The sequence below is a fragment of the Sceloporus occidentalis genome, unplaced genomic scaffold (genome assembly GCF_023333645.1).
Source record: "Sceloporus occidentalis isolate IW3139 unplaced genomic scaffold, rSceOcc1.0.p SCAF_1, whole genome shotgun sequence".
NCBI classification, from domain to species: Eukaryota; Metazoa; Chordata; class Lepidosauria; order Squamata; family Phrynosomatidae; genus Sceloporus; species Sceloporus occidentalis.
In genome coordinates this window covers 17462676-17480132 of record NW_028316981.1, presented here as the reverse complement: position 1 = coordinate 17480132, position 17457 = coordinate 17462676, and the positions used below count along the sequence as shown (strand labels likewise).

Sequence of the window (17457 nt, the reverse complement as noted above, 5' to 3'; positions counted from 1 at the left end):
AATGTTATATTTTAACTGTATTTATATTTGTTTTCAGCTCCTGAAGAAGGCCTAGTGTGGCTGAAATGAGGTGGGCTTTTTAAATACTGAATAAACACTCTGGATAAACAGCTGCCCATCTTCTGTGGTACTTCTCATATAGCAATACATTGATCCAGCCCATCACACTTGCTTTATTTCACAATGCCTGTGCAAAGATGACACCTAGACTTTAATATCAATTTAGATAAACTGGAATATGTCAGATTCATTGCAGCCACATGGGACAAAGCAGAAATGCAATAATAAAAGGAGAATCAGAACTCATCTCAAGTTTTCGTCATCAGATGTTCCTTTGTATTCAAGTCTGGCCTAAATAATATAATGTAACATTTGGGGATGAAAATGCAACCCAGTAACCCCAGACTGGAGGACAAGATGGAGAAGACCTGCACAGCTACCATGTATTTCCCTTTGGTGCTCAGGTAGGTGGGCACAAAGGACACCCAAACACTGCAAAACACCAACATGCTGAAGGTGATCAACTTGGCTTCATTGAAGGCACCTGGCAACTTCCTTGCAAAGAAAGCCAGAGTGAAACAGATAGTGGCAAGAAAACCCATGTAGCCAAGAGCAATATAAAACATGGCTGCAGATCCCTCATAACATTGCAATACAATCTGCCCTGGTTGGGAGTGCATGTCGGCATCTGGGAAAGGGGGAGAGATTCCCAGCCAGATCATACAAATGGCCACCTGAACACCAGAACATGAAATGACAATGGAGTTGGCCAAGGTCTTCCCCAGCCATTTCCTCATCCTGCTCCCTGGCTTTGTGGCCATAAAGGCCACCACCACCATGACGGTTTTTGCCAACAAGGAAGAGACAGCAACTGAGAAGATGATGCTGAAGACAGTTTGTTGGAGAAGGCAGGTCACCATGTGTGGCCGCCCAATGAATAGAAGGGAGCATAGAAAGGAAAGGAAGAGGGAGACAAGGATCATGTAGGTGAGGTCACGGTTGTTGGCTTTGACCATGGGTGTTGCTTGGTATTTCAGGAAAATTCCTAACACAACACCTGCGTTCAGGGATAGGAATATGGCAAAGAAAACTATGATGATTCCCAGAGCTTCTCCATTGGATAGGAAGGTGACAACCTTGGCCACACATTGATAATGGTCCTTATCTGAATATTGATCATCTGGACACTCCTGGCAATGGTCAGCATCTGAAAAGAACAGTTATGGCATTAGTATTATCTTAAATAACTGTTGTCTGTGGTCCATTAAAATAACTAAAAAGGAGGTATGAAATGTGTGACCTTTCATTTGTTTTTGCACTGCAAGTGCATTAGCCATTAGAACCAAAGGTGAGGTAGTATTGTCTAACAATAACTGGAGGACTGCACATTCTGCATCCTTCAGGTTCAGAGGCAGTGTGGCATTGGAGTCCTCCTCCTGAGAATAACATCAGGAGAGAGCGATAGCCTTGCCGGTCCAGTTTACGGGCTTCCAAGAAACAGTAGACCTTTAGTATCTGCTGAAGTTTGGTTCCAGGATCCCCTCCCCCATGGATATCATATTCTGTGGATGCTCAATTACCATTAAATCTAACAGAGCAGGAAAATTGCATCACTCATATAGAAAGGTAAAATCAAGGTCTGCTTTTTGAATTTAGACTTTTTTGGAATATATTGAAGGTGTGGATAATTAAATCTATGGATAATAATTCTGGTGATACAGAGGTCCAAGTGTGTACAATCAGTCCTCCCCACCACACTCAACCTGTCTCTCATGGCAGCAAAAATACATGCTGCAAAAATAGTTTTAAAGCCTCTTATGGCCTTTCTCTTTCCAGATAAGGCCCACCGGACTCCAGGGGTTGCAGAGTTTGTGTGCATGTGCTCACACACAACTTCAAGTAGCAATGCTTCTATGATCTGGATGTTATTAGACTGTAGCTCTTCTCAGCATTGGCCACATGTGTCCTAAAGACTATATTATATTTAACAAAATATTAATATGAGGAGAAACATAGTGGTAGGGTAGATAAAGAGCAATGGCTAGAATGCAAACAGTGCTCTTAGTGCTCACCGCTTTTTTTCTAGATATTCAGCCAGATATTCCCTAGGGCCAAATATACCCCCCCCCCGGCTCTTGGGCCTGCAGAGATTATACTGTGTGTGTGTGGGGGGGGGGCTTTGCTGGTTCTTTCCTCTGAAAGTACTAACCAGGGCTCACTGACCATGCATATCACTCAACATCTGGACATTGTTGGACTGCAGCCTCCAGCATTCCTCAGCAATGGGTACACCAGCTAAGAGCTGCTGGAATGTGCTAGAGGGCTATATGTTACAACATAGCAACACAGTGGTCCAAAAGTTGCTAATAAGTCCCATTTGGCTTTAAAAAAGGAAAAGCTGTATACTTAATTGGACACTAATTTGCCTCACATTTGTATCTGCCATTGAGTTCAGTGCATGATAAAGGTAGTGAGGAGGAAGAGGGTGAGGGAGAGAGGAGGAAGTTGGGGAGAGAGAGAGAGAGCTTGGAAAAGTTTTGGATTTCTTCTCTGAAGATGCCAGTCATGTTGCTGGTGAAACATCAGGTAACCAAATGCAAAGCCAAGAAAGGGTCCAAGTTTAAAAGTACACCTTAGGGGCAGTTCTCACTCTGGAGTCACCTACCTTCCTCAGTGGAGATTGTTCCTTCTGGACAAGGGACACAGTCATAGCAGCAAACAGGCACTCCTTTCTTAGCCAGCCTGATATATCCAGGGTGACAACTTTCAGTACATCTAGAGATGGGCACAGTCTAACCATAAAGAGAAGGAACATCCAGGGAAACGTGTTAATTAGCAGGGTTTTGGGGATGAAAATGAGTTCTAGAGATAGAATGGAATGTTTGGGGAGAAAGAGGCTTCAGGACCTTTGCTGCAAATGACTCTTCACTTGTATTTTCCCCCTCCAGAACAGAAGAGGTTTGGGAAGAGGATGAGGAAGGAGGGACAAGGGCCTTCAAGTCTTGTGCCCCCTTTGAGAAACTCTTGCATCTTTTGGGGGTCACACCCCACGGTTTGAGAACGGCTGGATTAGATCCAAGCTATCTGATTCTAGGTACTCCAGCACAACTCTATGGTCACCTTCAACCAAAAGTTTCACTGAAAGACCTAGCGATTCCTAGAGAGAACACTCCCGAGCAATTCTATAGTCAATGTCTGGCACATGTCCATTTCACAACAATACATCCCCATTCTATTCCTAGATTTCTTATTTTCATTTTGTCTTCTTCTCCCCAAATTTAAGCATTCTTCTACTCCACTGCCCCTGCTATTTTTGTCTTTGCAGCATTTCAGAAAGTTAGCTGTCCCCTTCATTTGCTGTCTTCCCATGGAAATCACACAGATTAACCTGCTGAACAACACAGCCACAGGATGCATTCAATTCTAGTGTTTCTTTTCCTGAGACAGTAGACTTTCCTATTTTACTGAATGTGACAGTCAAAAAAGCACTCATACTAATATATTCTAACTAACTCTAACCACCAAATTCATTCAAGCATATATTTTTTTAAAATAGAGAAGAGACTAAGGGGGTGCCACAGGGTTTTGAGCCCAGGCACCTGTGAATAAAATCCATTAAACTCAGTGGAAGTGATCCAGGAGGAGGCACGGCTAGGATTGCCTGATTACAGGCATTGAAGAGAATGAACCCAGTTTGGCACTGTCTTTTCATGATAGTGGAACTGCATGATCCAATGAGATAATAGGCCACGCTCAAGGTAGCATGACAGGCATTTGCTTAGTGGCTAGACCAAGTGTGCCAAATTGCCACGGGGCAGTGGCAGTAGTGGGTGCTAACACTGGCAGAAATTATTTAGTTAACTCTGAAGGGATTAGAAGTGTGCAGGAGCAGGCCATGGTAAACCCCTCCTGAGTGCCTTTTACTTTGCATGTGACAATCAAAAGAAACAAGAGGGGAAAAAAGAGTGTGCCCTAGAGCAAATCAAGTGTCAATTCTACCTAAATGCTAAGTTGACTAAAACCAAGGCTGTTATGCTTTGGACATATCACAAGACAATGTGACTCATTGGAAAAGACAAAAAAAGCTTGATAATGTAAAAAATAGTAGAGAATGAAAGAGATAGGTGGATTGAGTCAATCAATGAGGCCAAAAGGTCATCCTAAGTGAATGTTGTCTTGACAGGAAATAACATCAATGAGAATAAAGGAAGTGAATTGAAACATTTTTTCATCCTCACCTGATTAAACCACTTGGACCACACAACAGCATTCTGGTCAATGGTGAATTTGATCCCTGAGGAGGTCTGTCTTTCTATGGTTCCAACTTCTACACTGCCAGTGGACTTGTTCGGAAAAATTACCCAGTTATTGATATGGAAGTCAGCTACCAGATCCCCGTTTTCATCCAAATAAACACCATCCATGGAAGTATTGTAAAGCTGGAAGTTCCTCAGGAAAGGGTGAAGCTAAAAGGAAACAGGAACATATGTGCATCTTAGAGACAGGAAATCTTGTTTTAGATCTAATTGCTTTCATTTCCACTGACTTTTCAAGATCTGTGGAAGTCATTTAAATTTCAAAATGGTAGTCAACAGCACTTGGGATTCTACTCAGAAAGATACTGGCAATCAAAGCAGCTGTTTCAGGGTAAGCATGCTATTAATTAAATTATTGCTGAATGAGCATTAATAGCTAACGGTCACCTCCTCTACCAATATGTGAAGCGATCTTGTAGTACCTTTGAAACTAACTGAAATAAAGAAATTGGCAACATGAGACTACTTCCTCAGATGCATTTGGTGGAGTGGAAAGCCTGGGCCAGACCTATATATGCCATTAGTGTGTGAGAATGTCAGTTCAAATTCAAAATGCTTTGTGTATGGGAATGAAGTGGTAAGTCCAATTTTAATTATGGTCATTGGTAGATTTGAGCCCGAATAGACAGGTCAAAATAAAGCTGCTTCTGGTCACTTTGCAGGTTTGCTGTTTAAATGTTGCATGTGTCCTAAGAAGCCAGAAACCACGCCAAAGCCACACTCCACTCCTAAGGACTGGAGCACAGCTTTGGCACAGCTTCTGGCCTCTTTGGATGTGTGTGTCATTTAAACAACATACCTCCAAAGTGATCCAAAGCAGCTTTATTTTGACCTATCTGTTTGGGCCCAAAGACAGTGGAAGCTGTAGCCTATGGGTGAGAAGAATGAATGAGTGTGGAAAATAGAGTGTGATGTGATGAGGAGATCAAGGGCACGCTCATAGTGATGGGGGTTACATACTGTTGAAATGTGTTTAATGTGTCAGGAAACATTATCTTTATGCAACCCCTTGTCAATGGACTGTAGTCTGTGCATAAATCCCAATTCTGCCGTTTCTCTTTCCAATCTATCTTTGTAGTTCTTTTGTTCAAGGGCCACTGTTCTGAGGTCTGAGATGGAATGCCCAGGAAGACTGAAATGTTCTGCCAGCAGTTTTTGTGTATTCCCATTCCTAATGTCTAATTTATGTCCATTTATACTCTGCTACAGGGACTGGCTTGTTTGCTCAATGTAGAGTGCTGAAGGACATTGCTGACGTAGTATAGTATAAATTACATTGAAGGATGAGCACGTAAACGTTCCCCTAATATTGTGGGTGATGTCATTAGGTCTTGTGATGGCATTTCTGGAGTCTCCACAACTGTGCCCAGACCAGGCAATACTCTAAGGAGAGGGTCACACCGCTGCTCCTCAAACATCTGTCTTTGGGCAGAAATGGGCTGTGATGTTTGCCTGTGCCTCTTTAAACTACTGGAACTCAACAAAAGAGAGTGGGGTGAGATTCAGTGGAAGGACAGAGAGATCTCAGAGTTTTTTAATTATTAGTTTTTTAAATTTATTTTAAAAATTTTATTCTTTTTAAACATTTTGCAAAAAAAAACCACAACACCCCACAACCATCACATCTTATCAAATTTTCACTTTAACCACATCAAACTATGTAAAGGAAAATACATTTAGTCTGTGTGTAAGAAGATATTGTAATTTAAAAAGTATAATTTTTATTGTGCTCGTTGTTTATTTCACAACTATTGCCATAACAGTCAGAGATATATGGGTAAGATGATTTATGAGTAACATTAGTACAAAAACCATTACTAAAAGTTCTGTATGGTGCAATATGGGAAGAGATAAATGGGGTGGGGTGACACCATGAGTTACTAGACCAGGTGACACCCATCCTAATGATGCCACTGAATCCATGTGATGTGAGAAGAGAGTGGCTGTGAACAAACACATACAGAAAGTTACCACAAACATGTTGTGCCAAAACCCCTAGCCGAATCTAACTACCAGTGAATACAGACATGCAAAGCTTGCCAACTCCAAGAGAAACTGGCTTGGAGAGTTCCTCCACTGACACTCTGCTCCCTGTCCTTGTCATCTCATCAGTTCAGCCAAACTAGTTCCCTCAGTCTAGCTTCCTCAGAAGGCAGAAGACACCCATAAGCGCCTGAGTATATTCCCATAAATCAGCCAGGGCTTAATCTGAAGAAGAGCAGATTATCATTCCAGAGTAAACAATTTGAAGGCTGCTGAGAGAATGGATCTGGAAGACAATTCCCTGCTCCTTTCTGATCCAGAAAATCATGGGTCAGTGATGAAGAAAAAGGAATACCTGCCATGACTGGACCCTTTGAGGTGCCAACCTGCTTACACCCTCCATCAACATCTGCTTAGATAGTGAAGAGTATGCAGCATGCAGGGTCCGTGTCACAGCCTGGATGGCACTGTAAATACTGTAGGCGTCTTGAGAAAGGATCCTCTCAATCACATCCTGAGGCGGGTGCTTCAAGGTGTCTTTTTCTGTGCATCTGTTCCAGATTTTAACAGACAGCGTTGGCCTTGAATTTGAACAATGAAATGCTGCTTCCCCAAACTGCTCCAGATCAACTAGAAACTGCTTAAAATTGTCATACTGTGTCCTTCTGTTTGTCTGAATTGAGAAGGACAAAGAAACGTGGGTGTGCTGGAGATCTACCAGTCTGTATAACAGTCTTACACTGAGGTCCTGCAAAGCTGTTGCTATCCATACTTTCCCCACAGCTGGTGTTTTAGCCCTTTCAGCTTCTTTTATTAGTATTGATAGAGTAAATATGGCCTGAGAGTCCACCTGATAAACAACTACACTGATTTTCATATCTGTAAGATACATAATCACTGTCCACTCTAACCTATGTGTTTTTTCCATGTTCATGTTGGGAATCCTTTGTGAGAAGGCAATGCAAACTCCATTCTTTGTAGCCACAGAAGTGAAGGAGTTCCTGAACTTTTCCCCATTGTCATTATCTGGAGCAAAAAGGCCAATCCAAGTCCATTGGAAATGCAGGAGAAGTTTGACAATCCCCAGATATGGAGGCTCTTTCTTTGGGACCATCCGATGGAGAAAAGGGAACAGACTTTTCTCACTCAGTGCATGGGTAAGAAAGCTGTAATTGACCTAGATGAGAAAAGAGAGGATAAGTGACATGGTTTGCTTTCAAGGTGAATCTCAAATATTTTATTTATAATTTATTTATTTACTTCATTTATATGCCTCCTTTCTTCCAAGATGGGACCCAAGGCAGCCTCCAAAAATAATAAATTAAAAAAAATGTTTACAATAACATTTAAATAACATTATTTGAAATCTCCACATTAAACATCATAAAATTATTTTAAAGCCATACAAAAGTGTTTTTTTTGTTTTTTTAAAAAAGATTTTATTTATGATTATAACATTTAACAACATATAAAACACACACACACAAAAAGTCACAACATTAACAACATCAAATCTCTAAACACTAAACTTACACATATACGATAAAAAGATATATATATATATATATATATATATATATATATATGTATAATAAAAAATAAAACTTACTAAGCCTAATCTAAATGAATTTAACAAATAACATATCTCATAATACATTCTCCCACATTAATAACTAAACATAAACTACACATGACGAAAACGATCCTTCCGTTCTTGTGCACTAAGATACTATAGTTTATAATTTCATTTGTGATCCCAAGAGTATCATGGAGCCCTGGTGGCGCAGTGGTTAAATGCCTGTACTGCAGCCATTCACTCGAAACCAACAAGGTTGCAAGTTCAAGACCAGCAAAAGGGCCCAATCTCGACTCAGGCTTGCATCCTTCCGAGGTCGCTAAAATGAGTACCCAGACTGTTGGGGGCAAATTAGCTTACTTGCTACTTAGCTTACTTGCTGTTCACCGCTATGATCTTTGGAATAGCGGTATATAAATAAAACAAATTATTATTATTAAATTATCCTTATTTATCATCGTTCTATTTTACTTTACCTGCTACTTCTTCATCTAATTCAATTCCTAATGAACTCTAAGATTTGTATTTATTTTCTTAGCTATTTTAACTAATATTCTATATACATGTCATGATCTCATAGATTTAATACATTTGTTACTGTTTCTTTAATTCTACTTAATCTTTAAAACCTTCTATAAAAAGTTCATTTCTTTCTTGTTGTAAAAAGATCATCACATCTCTCCAATCCTTGTAGAATTGTAGCCATACAAAAGTTAAAAACAAATAAAACACAGAAGTAAATATAAACCTTTCCTGCTTAACCATTAAAAGACAACGGGATTGTCTCCTCCTATGTAACCCACACTGTATGCTCAGGTCCTCTAGGGGAAAATGTGCTCTGGTCAGCCAGGACTAGGTTGGTAACTGTCAGCCAGAGGACTTTTTCTTCAGTTGCCCCTAAACTGTGGAAGAGATTGGGCAGCTGAATATGCTCTCTGAATTCAAAGGAGCATAAAAGACTCTTCCAGCAGGCTTATCCAGATGATTTTAAACTGTGAATTTTAAATGTAGATTGTTTTAATAGGAGTGCATTTTTTGTTCTTTTAACTGATATGTGTTTTAACAAATGTCTTTTAAACTGATGTTTGTCTGTTAATTGTTATTGTTCCCTGCTTCGATCCTTAGGGAGAGTCAGGTAAGAAATAAATGTTGTACCTGAACTGGATGAGCCACCCCCTCAAGCAAATGTTGCCATGTATCAAAGACTGCCTTAATAGGCAACAGCTCCTTCTCCCAGATTGTGTAGTTACATTCTGGAGGAGACAGCTGTTGGGAATAAAAGGCACAGGCAGCAGGTGCCCCTTGGTCCCCGTTGGCTGATCCAGCTCATCCAAGTCAGGGTCAGCCAAGCCCCAATGAGATCGGGCCTGGAAAGCACTCTGGTTCCAAGTAAGGTCCTGAACTATTAAGCAAAACCCTTCCTCTGGGACTGAGAGAATGTGACCTGCCACACTCACCCAGTGGATTTCCAAGCCCAAGTCAAGTTTATTGCTTTTTTTTCCTGGCTGCTAGGGCATACAAGGCTACTCTCCAAATCTCATATTTGTCCACAAGGAGTCCACAAGGAGGTAGAAGACTACATCTTGTGGGCTCTGACCATAGCTAGATTCAATTAAGGGTGTCACAAAATGTTATCTTGGTTCTCTATTAAGTGGGCAAAACAATATGTAGTGGACAAGGTCCTCTATTTCCAGGCATCCATAAATGCATAAATGATCCGTTATTGGAATGCCTCTGTGCCTCCCATCTCTGTATGCTGTGTCCATCATATTCAATATCTTAGTTCTGTGAAGGCTTTCTGCAGTTGTACAAATGTTAAATTATTAAAGTAATTTGCGTAATCACAAGCCTCCTTGACTTTATAGTATAGAGGAGCACATGGGGAAAGATGGACAATATACAAGTCCCTTTGTGTAACTACTTCCCTTATTGTGTTCTGAATAACCTTTTTCTGTGCGGCTGGTTGAAGTCCTTTAAACTCATCTGTTAAAAGTCCATATTTGATATTCAGTTGGGCAGCATGATGCACCCAGTTTTTAATAGGTAAACCATTAGATAGTTCTATCAAACATTTTTTGGGAGGTCTAGTGTTATCCATCCCCTGAACCTTGAGCCAATAACATATAATTCTTATGTCTATTTGGCTCTCTATGCATAATGTGCCGGTTTCCAGTCTAATCATGGCAGTTAAAATATCTTTAGGAAGACCTCACAAGGTCCTCAAGAAATAATTCTGGGTGGGTTCCAAACTTGAAATATTTGAGGTGCTTGAGGTGCCCCAGACTTCAGCCCCATAAAGGAATTGTGCCATTGTTTTGGCTTTGTACACAGTCATGGCAGGGTTTACTAAATTACCTCCTTTAGTTGCAGCAGACTGCAGTGGCTTTCCATGCCCAAGTGTGGATTTGAACCCTGGTTGTTGTCCAAGGCTCAAACCATGTTGTTGGTTTGAGCCTTGGACAAGGCTCAAACCAGGCAGGATCTGCTTGAGGTGGGAGGAGCGAACAACCAGAGAACAGCAGTCATGGGTCTTGTGACCCACAAGTCAGCAGAAAACTACCATGGCAAAAGACAGCTCTCTTTTCAAAACAGCATTAGTGTGAGCACCCAAAAATACAGCAAGGGGAAGGGAAACAATGAATACAGATGAGTGACATTAATCCTGGCCTGTACTGGAAAATCCCAGGAAAGGGATAAGAAGAACAGCCAGAGTGAAATAAAATGTTAGAATTACTACTGGAAAGTGAGTCAAAAGAGCCATAGGTACAACAGCTATAACAACATCAAATACCATGAATTTTGGCATGTCTGGATTTGCCTTAAGTCTTCATCCAGAGCCCAGTGTCAAAGGTGGTGCATTCTGACAATCCTCTCATTTGCTCCCAAACCCACATAATTCCTTTGTGAAAAATGGACAGCATAGCAAGCAAAAGCACAGAGCAGTTGGGGCTGTATGAAAAGCAAAAACTCTCTCAGGGGTCGTTCCCACTATGATAAGCTCTGAATCCTGATGTGAGGTATATGTCCCTCGTTCCAACTGGAACTCAATTCTGATCCTCATTTGATCGATTCCAGTGAGAAAAATGCAAGGCAAATGCCAAAAGCCTGGAGTATTTTGGTAGCTGTTTTTTGGAGGTTCTTTTGGGTAAAATTGATTCTGCCGTGGTTCCAACAAGTGGGAATGCCAGATCAGAATTGATTCTTTTCCCGTGGGAGGGACAAATGGCAGAGGGCTGTCACCATCCCTCCCCAGAGAAAACCTTGGTGCTGTTTTTTTCCCCTGTTTAAAAGATTTTGTTGAAAAACCACCATATTGTTGAAGCAGCCACTTGCAAAGTGGTTGCTTTAGCAATCAAGTGATTTTTTTGATTAGTTTTTAAAAAAAGAGGAAGAAGAAGGGGGGGTTCCGTCCACATCCACCTCCTCCCATGTCCCTCGACCTTGCCTTCATCTTCTCCAGTTTCGTCCTCCTTCTCGTCCACCACCTCCTCCCCCACTTCCACCTCCTCCTTTCCGCTCCCTTCCCCAGCCTCTGTGCTCCCTCCTCCTCTTCACCCACTCCACCGCTGCCCCCAAGGCCCTGGGTAGCCACTCAAACACACTCATCCCATCGCCACTTCCTGCAAGACCCTAGGTAGACCAGGGCACCCGCAGGTGAGAGGCATAAAGGGAGGGAGGGACTTCCCATACCCATGGGGCTGCAGCCTTGCAAAGGGGAGAGGACACCAGCTGAAAGGACTCTCTGCCTCCCCCTGATCCAATGGGAATGACAAGTGTGCCAATGGAAAAAAAATCTATTCTCAAAGGATCCCTTTTCATAGTGAGAACAAGGGACCTTTTGGAATTGATTGCTATAGCGGGGCAGAGCTGAATTGGAATGCAGGGTATTCTGCCAGTGGAAATGAGCCTACAGATTATTTTTGGCTCCTTTGTTATCCACCAGCGATGAAAGTCATGACATCAGATACTGAGTATCACAAATGGGCAGAAAGCTGCTGCTGCTCTTATTGTTGCTGCTGTCCTCCTTTACTTTGAGCAGAGGGTGACTAATTGGACTTTCTTCCTCAGTGGCGATTATAAATCAGCTATGCCTGTGTGATAAGACCTTGAATGAAGACTGAGGGAAGGATGCCATTTGTTATTTATTTTGTTGTTTAGGATGCAAGATGCCTTCAACCAGTCCTGGACAAGGGCCACCTTCCAGACTGCTATGTGTAAAGAATACAAAGTCACTCAGCCTACACTCCCCCGCCCATTCATACCTGTGGGATTTTGTGGATGGCCAACAGAGATGAAATTTTACCAGAGATTTCAGGGTTGGTCCCTTCTAGAACAGCCAGGAGGTTATTTTGTCTTCCACAGCTATAGTTTGGAATGTTCTCTTGCCCAAAAGACAACAGGTCAATCATGGCCTCATAAGTCATTCTTTCATTGAAAAAGTTCTCATACAGATTGTAGCCCAGGGTGATGTTGGGCAAGAGCCTTGGATCCTCGTTGATCTCATGAATGGCAAACATGAAGGGCAGGATCTGTGAGTAGGACATACTCTTGATGCTGTAGTAAAATAGAAGCCATCAGATGTACACCCTCTACTTAATGAAAACATATGACATTTCTACCCCATTTAAAATGATAGGATTATCCGGATTTTACTGTGAAAGCTACATTCCCAATGAACTGTTGCTAAGGCATCATTTGCCTAATGCAAACAGCAGCATTGGTGAGCAGGTTTTCTTAAGTCTGTGGAAGTAAAGGAAAGGTCCCCAATTCTGGACCCAGGAATCCTGAGCTTCCTTGGCCTCCTGCATTCCTACCCTGCCTGGTATCTTCTAGAAAATGGTACTTTAACTTTTCCCCTCCTCATCAGATCTAAAACACTGGATCTAAACACTAAAATTGAATCCCAACATCATCTGCTGTGTGGTAGATGGAAGATCTATTGCCTGTAAACAAGAAAACTGATGTTGTGCAGAACAGAATTGCTCCCTTACTAGCATTTAACTGCACATTCTGGCATTTGAAAAAACTGGAGGGGGAGCAACATTTCAATTTTATGTAGCATAAGCTTAGTTGTTACATGCTTTTTTATGCTGCCATTTACTACATCACACAATGAAGTGGGATGCAGTCCATGTGCTGGATAAAACTGAATATTTTGGTTTTTCTGCAAGAAATCTTAAATGGAAAAGTCATATCATGCAGAATTTATACTGTTTAGAAATGTGTTTCAAGTAATTAGGATCCTTTTCATGACACGAAGAGAAGTGGAATCTGATAGACATTGATCTACGAAATGGTAGGCATTGATCTACACCTTTTTAATCTATCTAAGGCCTGTTACAGACTGCCAAAATAAAGCTGCTTCAGGTCTCTTTGGAGGCATGCTATTTAAATGATGCATGGGTCCTAAGAGTCCGGAGGTTGTACCAAAGCTACACTTCATTCCTAAGCACTGGAGTGCAGCTTTGGTGCAGCTTCCGGATTCTTAGGACCCATGCATCATTTAAACAGCATACCTCCAAAGAGACCCAAAGCAGCTTTATTTTGGCAGTCTGTAACAGGCCTCAATGATAATCTCTGACCTGCATCTTGATATCAAAAAGTGCATCTTAACCTGAGTAGCCAAATGGCCCTAGCATGTGATCTCGAACTGAAACAGGGAAAGCCATGAGTTTTTGATATGTAAACGAATTTCCTTTCCCAGCTTGGATGAGATTATGCAAGGAGCTGCTAAGTGCTATCAGGAAAGATGCTATCAAATGTCTTAAGGAAGTGTCTCTCTTTGTGATTGAGGGGGGACCATTTGAATCAAAGGAATGGCATTTGTAGCCATTCAGGTCCCTACTCTGGCAGAAACATTTGGGTTAGATCAAAACATTTGGATGTGAAATACACTTCAAACAGTTTCCTTTGATTACCCTTTGTCTAGAGACCCTGTTAAACCCTTAAAAAGGTCTCCTAAATTTAGAGAGGGGCCGCAGCCAGCCACTCGCTGCTGCCAGCCACTCGCTGGGGCCAGTCATTCACTGCTGGCAGCCACAGCTATCTATGTCAGTTTAAAAGTCAGTCTTTCTCTCTGACTTGTCTGCTTAACCAGACCTGCAAACCCACACACACAAATTGGAAGATAGAACGTCTACATAAGGTGAGTATTTCCGTTAGAAAGCCTAATATCTATTCCACATTTACCACGTTATTTCCTGAGTCTTGTATGAATGTGTGAGCATATGTGCCTGTATGTTTGAATCCTTGTTTCCAATAAAAGAGACATTGATTGTACTTAGAGCCTCTGCCTCATTTCTGGATTTCTAGTTCCTGGTATAAAGATTGAAGGGGCGATCCCATCTGAGGTGTAGTAACAGGCCTCCTCTCGTGACCTTGAGCTAATTAGATTCCCCATTGATAATTTGGTCACTGTTCACTGTTACAAATCCTTCCTCCAGATTAGCATCAATATGTGTTAGACAGCAGAGTAAAAAGTTACACTTAGATTTAAGAGACATGAATTCTAGGTAAAAAAAATTAAATGATGGCACAATCTCACTTAACCCAAATATTTAGTATAAAAAGAGGTGTTCCAGAAATGATGGGCTCCTTCAAATGGAGCAGATGTATTTGAATGGTTGCACAATTATTAAAGTTTGTATGCTTTCTTAATTATTCAAATTAGGTTTCTGTTGTCCCAGACTATTTTTTGTGATTTCTGGCACTATTTTATTCACAACCACAAGGGTATTTCTTTTTCTTCCAAGACACATTGAAACAATCTCTCTCTCTCTCTCTATTTTTATTTTTTAAAAAAGAGTTATGGTCTCATAGGGCATCAGTGCAGGATGATGAAACATTCTAAGAAGTGAACAGTTGCCCTCCTATCATGGGAACACCCCAGGAAAGCATGCCCCAATTTAAAACCAAGAACAACCATTTTCGGAAGGGGGAACTATTCCTAAACCTCACACTGTCAGAGTCCCTGCCTTCCCTCAATCTCAGCTTCAGGCCTCGGGGTTGCAGGGTATCTATAGTTTGTCAGATTCCATATATATGCAGCATTACCGAATGTTGTTTGTGATCTAAAGTTTCATCCTGATAAAGCCTTCAATTTAAATAGCAATACATCATCTTCTTGATGGTCAATTTTAAAAAGTTAATGTATAAAGGATACTTTTTTTTACTTATTAATAATTAACGAAATACATTAACCTCTTTCTACTAACTTTCCTATCTTGCAAAGAGGGAGAGTTGAAAAAGATGAAATCAGTCAGTAATTACTTACGCATGAAACCGGGTATGAGGTGGCTGAAAGAAAACAGATTGGTAAAATGTAGCATGTGTTGTAGATGTGATCCCACTAATCACATAATCTCCTGGTCTGAAGTAATTAAGTGGAGTTTTTCTATCAGTAATTTGTTTCAGGGGGCATTCTCTCTTCAGCTGCCTAGAAAGACCACAGTGTGGCAGCAGCAGCAGCACTAACAGCAGCCGCAATGGCATGATGGCAATGCCTATTCTGGCACTCTCCTACTCTCAATCTCTCTCTGTCTCTCCCACCTCTCTCACAATATCCACGTCCATGTGCATCTACACACACGCACTCTCTCTCTCTCTCTCTTTGGGTATAATCTGGGAACACAATGTATAGTTGCCGAACCCTCTCTAGAGAAGATGACTGCAGTGACTGCCTTTACTAATGAATACAAAGTCCAGCCTGAGCCTCACATCTGAAGAGGTCAATATGACTAAACCTCACACTGGTAGTGTTCCTTCCTTCCTTCCATCTCAGTCCTGGGGTCTTGATGTTGCTAGAGGTATTTATAACTTGTCAGATTCCATACAGGCAGCATTACCAAGTGTTGTTCTTGATATGAAGTTTTTCATAGTAGTTTCAAAGATGAACTTGGGGAGGGAACAAAATCCTTGTGTTTGGGTAGGAAATAGAATAAATTACCATGATTTTGATAATTACCAGGAGACAAAAATCACTCCAACAACATCATTCCACGTAAAGGTACGCAGCTGGGAAAACCCTGTTTACACCACTTTGTGGTGCAGCTCTGCTTCATGGGTGAAACAGATGAAAGAGTTCAGGGAGAGTTTATCTAATCTTTAGTCAAGAAGAACACTCTGCTTCTATTCAAGTTTATTGTATATTAGCAAATCTAGACAATTCTTCAAGAGAAGGAAAAGGCCCTCCCCACCCAAAAAAAGTTTTCCTGGTAAAGATGCTCCATACTGTTTCCTTCAGAGAGATCTCCGCTAGCCTTTGAAACACCTGCCACAAAATCTTCTGCTGTCTTCTGGACTGGAAGAGATGACATCAGAGTAGCCAGGGTCAGTACTGCTGGCCTGTGATCATGATGAGGCCTGTACCTATCCTGCATGCCTTTCTGTAAATGGTGCAATATGTTATGAGGTGGTGTGCCTTTTTGCCTAGTGTGCCTAGTTTGCCTGTGCTGGGTGTGAGTCCATGCACAGCACTGCTTTCCCCATAACTTTGGTGGCTGAAGTGACTTATCATATATACCTAGGTGAAGGAGTCAATAGATAACTAAAGTAGAAAGGATTCAAACCTGTTTACACTGGACCCATCATGTGTGAAAACCTATAGCTCATGCCACACCTTGACCTTACAGGATCAGACCAAGGGTTCATGTACATTTCCTACAGTGGCCCACCCCAGGTTTCCAGGAACTTACATGCATCCAAAGTATGAAGAGATGAGCTTTTCTTTGTTGCGAATCCTCAACACTACATGTTCTGTGATATGCTACCCTAAAGATAAAGGTTTCACTCAGTGAATTGTCAGCCCCACCCAAAAAACTTTTCCAAGCTATGGCACCATGATTTCCATGTTGTAGAGAGGTGGTCCTCTGCTGACAGACAAATGGGTTTTGAGTCTTTGTTAGCATCATACACAAACATTAACAGCAGTTCTGTGGCATGAGAGGGTTCACCTGTATAAATGACCTTGTTGGGTACTTTTGCACTTACTTTGAAGTTTGAGATTGAGCAAAGATATGAAGACTGGGAATTGATGGTGCAGTTAACTTTCTATGGACCTTATCACACTAGACGAATCCTGCACATAAACAGGATTTAAAAGTAGAAAAACCCCACAAATGCAGGTTGTTTTTCAGATGACATTTCTTCTAAAGAGTAATAACACGAAAATAAAGCAAATGGAAAAGTCAACAAAAATAACATATTTTTACTTTTGGGAACTTCGGAAAGTAAAAAGGTGTCATTTTTGTTGACTTTTCATTTACGTTATTTTCACATTATTACTCTTTGGGGCAATCTCGTCTGAAAAACTTCCTGCATTTGCGGGGTTTTTTTCTACTTTTAAAATCCTGTTTATGTGCGGGATTTGTCTAGTGTGATAAGGTCCTATGTTGGTAATCTCTCTGCACAGTTTTCATAGTTATTAGAGAGGAGATAGGTCATATGTGCACACTTTGATTTTCTTTGTTTTTACACTATATAATGCTTGAGAGTCCATCTTCCATTTGTCTCAAACTGGGAGTATACGCTGATCCAAGTGCTCTGTTTGTCCAGTGACTGGGCTCTGGTTTTTGAAAAGCATCC

General features: G+C 41.2%; 1 pseudogene; it reads right to left on the bottom strand.

Annotated features, from left to right (window-relative positions):
- Positions 1 to 296: 296 nt before the first annotated feature.
- Positions 297 to 12392, bottom strand: LOC149320992 (vomeronasal type-2 receptor 26-like; annotated as a pseudogene).
- Between the last annotated feature and the right edge of the window lie 5065 nt (positions 12393 to 17457).